At 40.3% G+C, this 4,661-nt stretch overlaps 1 long non-coding RNA gene across 2 annotated transcripts; it reads right to left on the minus strand.

Moving 5' to 3' along the window:
* Positions 1 to 536: 536 nt before the first annotated feature.
* LOC124675482 lies at positions 537 to 4,018 on the minus strand. Of its 2 annotated transcripts, none has more exons than XR_006993292.1 (3): positions 3,530 to 4,018; positions 1,968 to 3,155; positions 537 to 846 (listed from the first exon to the last, which is right to left on the minus strand). It is a non-coding gene; the product is annotated as an uncharacterized LOC124675482 (long non-coding RNA). The 2 variants fall into 2 exon arrangements; XR_006993293.1 differs by having other exon boundaries at positions 1,968 to 2,234; positions 2,365 to 4,018.
* Positions 4,019 to 4,661: the final 643 nt, after the last annotated feature.

The following is a 4,661-nucleotide window of genomic DNA, read 5'->3' on the forward strand; positions in this document are numbered from 1 at the left end:
ATCCCTATATCATGCAACAAAAAAATGAAACCCTGGAGCAACTTAGATAAATTTGTAGCAAACAAAAATAGGAGACAAATATCTGCAACAAATTCAGTTGGATTTAGATATCCTTGTTTAATAGTACAACAAAGAACTAATCTGAAACAACTTGGCGAACTTACATAGATGGGCACATTGGAAGGAAGTCCATGGGAACAACTTATTTGTATGCATGCAAACAACTTGGTTCATGAAAAACAACTTAATGAGATGGAAAAAAAGAGGAACCCCTTGCACAATTTGCTATGCATATAGCTAATCACTGCATCCAGATTACTTTCATTATAAGTAATGCAGGTGTGAGCAGAAGAAAACGACAATCCTGGTACAACTTAGGGGTTAGATAAATGCAAAAAAATGCCGAACCATTGCCATCGAAGAAAAAATGAGCCCCTGCAGTAGTAAGTCAGATTCACATGTTCACTGGTGCATAGACACTAGTAAAAAGCAAGTGAATGACAAGGTTCCATTTCAATGGAAAAAAGCAACAAAACTTAACAAGACACTTCCCAGGTTCGAACATTTTAAGGGTCATTGATATTTGTGTGGGCGAAAGTATTACGGGTACTGGACTACAAGAAACTTGAAACGAAAAGGTAACTTGCTGCGACACCTCGGGTATTTTGCAAAATACACTAAGCCATTGTTCTTAATTAGCTACAGTTTACACTAGCAGATAGATAAAAAGAAGACGATGGTTGCCTATTTTTTGTACATAGTGCTGTCGTAGGATAACGTTTCCTGTTGCTCACGTTGACGCCCACAGACCGGTAATGTTTTCCCTTTGATACAGAAACTTGAAAACTGCACCCAACAAAAGGAGTTAAGTCAATTGTTGGTCCGTAAAGGAATGCATAAAGTCTTACTTTTCATATATCGTGCATGCCACACAGTTGCATAAATGTTGAAAGCAACTCAACACTGGATGGCTGCACTTAAAACACAATTAAAACAACAACAATCATATTGGTGAAGCAACTATTTCTCCGGTCGCAAACTTTGTGAGGATGTATGCAACTAAAGCAACACCAACAAAAATTCATCAAAGAGGAGTTGTTTTCTGCAAGAGGGTAATATGTTGTTATTGAATCAACTTAATTAGATGGTACATTGCACTTTACCACGTAGGAAGTCAACATAATATCGTGGTGCAAGCAAGTTAGCTTTGTTGACAAAAAAAAATCAACTTAATTATGAAAGGCCTGTCAACTTAATTGCAAGTTGCAAGTAACTTAGCTACGATGATAAAAATCAACTTAGTTATGAAAGTTGGATCAGAAAATGCAATTTAGACTACAAAAGCATGGTTGCATGGAGAACCGGCTTAATAGGAGTTATTTTTTTGCAGAAGGGTAATGAGTTGTTGTGCAATCAACTTAATTAAAAGAGAAAGTGAATCAACGCAAAATAATTCCGCCCTGCAGAAAATCAGAATGCAAGTTAGGCTTATCTGGCTAATCAACTTAGTTCTATACCGAAAGCAACGTTGTGAGAAGACAACTTAATTGGGAAAATGGATTAAATCAAATCAAAACAATTCCCCGCTCCACAAAATCAGAATGCAACTTAGGATACTCCGGCTAATCAACTTAGTTCTATGCTAAAAGCAACTTAAATATGTTGACAAGACAACTTAATTGGGAAAAGTGAAAGTGAACCAAAGCAAAAAAAAATCGCCCTGCAAAAAATCAGAATGCAACTTAGGCTAATCTGGCTAATCGACTTAGTTCTATGCTAAAGGCAACTTAACTCAATGACAAGGCTAATCTGGCTAATCAACATAGTTCTATGCTAAATACAATTTAACTACGATGACAAGATAACTTATATATAACGCTATATTTCTCACTCGTCACGTAGCAAAACGGTAATAGTAAAAAAAAAAAGCAAGAATAAAACAAATTGCAATGACTGTGGAAACGTACATTTTCAGTGATCATCTGTGATGCATCTAAATGTCTGAGATGATTAGGATTCCCCCCGCCAATTGAACACTGAACACCCTGATAAATCTGTAGACAGATCCATTAGCTCAGAGATAAAATACAGGAATGAAAAGAGCTTCCACCAAATGAAATTGGTACGGTTAGTTCCTTCTTGTCATCTTCCGAAGGTAGACAATTTGCATCTCTCGGAGACTCATCAGCTGCACATATAGCATATGCTATAAATCCCGATACAGAATTACTGTCCTGGAAACAATAAATATTGAATCAACATTTTCAAATATGAAACTTGGAGCTCCATGTGTGGATGGGTCAACAGTAGTCTTCCTAACTAGGCAAGGATTTGATGCAAGCTGCTGCTTGTGTGTGGAGGTACCTCCTTCAGCAGCCTGTGGTAACCGCAGTCGGGACTGCCTGTCATTCACCTTATTCATTGTTTCCTGCATCAAATGCTGATGCAGTATTTAACATAAAAAATCCTCATACCATAGCTAAACAAGCTAACAGACTGAAAATGATAACCTGGGAATCAACTATGGAATCGGCACGATGCAACTTAATATGAAGTTGTAGGCAACTTTATTTTAAAACAAACTTAACCAAATTCAGCTAAGCCAAAAAACTTTGATTCAGTAAACAAATTAACCATGCCGAGAATCCAACTTTACTTTTGTGTATGAAAAACAAAACTTAACCAAGTTCAGCTAAAACAAAACACTTTGATTCAGTAAACAAATTAAACATGTTCAGAATCCAACTTTAGTTTTATACAGGAAACAAGACTTAACCATGATCTGAGAAGCCAAAAGGCTTGGATTCAGGAAACGAATTAGAACATTTTTGCAGGCCAACTTACCTAGGTTCAGAGAAAAACTTAACCATGTTCCGAAGCCAAGTTCAGAAAACCACAAAACCTATCTATAGAGTATGAGGGTGACTTACAATAACATGAGTGGGCACCTTAAAAAAGAAGAACTTGCAAATATTTGTACAACTCACGTTTAACTGAAAAAAAGCTATCCAAATTAACAGTCCATTCGAAATTTGCAAACCAGTATACTAAGGAACTTAACAAATGGAACTAGTTCAAATTTCTACTAAGTGGGGTGGCAAGCATGACATCCCCCGCTGCTTTGCAACCATACTAGTATGTAGTTTAAAGTGTACCTGCAAAAAAAAGGTATGTAGTTTAAAGTGCATTTGCTGCTGATAACCTAATGGAACACCCCTAGTGCTATGTTTTCTAACCAATTTAGCCATCATATTTGTGCTACACAAGTCATATGCATAACAACAACAACAAAAATAGCCCAAAAATTACAACTACCTCAAAGAGGAATTTGCTATATCGACATGAACATTTACAGGACATGTACTTCCCTGTGGTTCGAACATGTACTACGGGTCATGGACAAACACAAACGAACGGGACATAGTCACCAGTAGCTAGATCTAGACGAAAGTAGTGCGGATATGGCCATGTATTGCACCTCAACACACTGAATAGGAAGTAATTGCGGAAGATTTGCAGTATGAAATACCTCTGTAACGGGAGATTTCACGGAGATCTTCATGAGCCCGCACCCCGCCGTCGCGCACAACTAGACCTCTGCCTTATTGGTCCCCACCGTGCCGCGCACAATGACGCAGGGCTCGACGCCCGTCCGGTAGCCTGGATCTCTGATCTCAGCAGTACCACGCGCTAGAAACTCCGCCGACGAGCGAGCCTACCATCAGCGCGCTCTCGATTTCGGTCGACGAGCAGCACGTCTTCTCCGCTCTTGACCTGCGCCGCCGAAATCAACCTCGTCGCCCACGACCGGTAGACTCGCTCCCCGATGCAGCGCTCGCCGCACTAACGCGCAGCCAGCCCTACGCCAACGAGCGAGCCTTCGTCCGCGCGCTCTCGCCATCCGGCGACGAGCAGCACGTCTTCTCCGCGCTCGACCTCCGCCACCAAAATCGCTGTCCGCCATAGAAACCCTAGGGGAGAGAGAGAGGATTCAGGAAGCGAGATAGGGAGAAATGGGCAACGCCTCGTCGTGGTCGTCGGGGGAGAACACGAGCGTGCAATTCAAAACACCACGCTACGCGACAAGAACACAAGTGGGATCTGGTCGGGGTCCAGGTGGTAATCGGTCGGGATGACACGGAAGGTGATCTCCGTCCAGCGCTGATCCAATGGCTCACAACCGAGTGCTCCGTTTGACACGGAGCATCCAAGCACTTTCTAGCAATTGGGTTCTTTTTTCTTGGGAAAGGAAAGGGAGAGTCAAGAACGAAGAAATATCTCCTTTTTTTTCTTATTGCATGCGGTAGAATTCAGATTAGGAAAAAATAAGTAATGCAAATCATATTTTGTGGTGGCTATTTATATCTTACCACTGATCTCAACAAATTGGATGACATGTCACATGTGCGGCAAGGAAGGATCACCCCTTTAGTGTTGATTGGTACTCACTCCGTCCCAGTTAATAGTTCCTACGCATATTTCTAGATCATCAATTTTACCAACTTCACAAGGTGTAAACTACAAAATATATATGTTATTGAAAAGTGAAAACCTTATACTTTACAATAATATAGCACTTATATATATGTCAGATTAACAATTTCTGAATACGTGCGTAGGACCTATATACCGGATTAATGGAGTACTGATTTGATACCACG

This window comes from Lolium rigidum, chromosome 7, assembly GCF_022539505.1.
Source record: "Lolium rigidum isolate FL_2022 chromosome 7, APGP_CSIRO_Lrig_0.1, whole genome shotgun sequence".
In the NCBI taxonomy this organism is placed as follows: Eukaryota; Viridiplantae; Streptophyta; class Magnoliopsida; order Poales; family Poaceae; genus Lolium; species Lolium rigidum.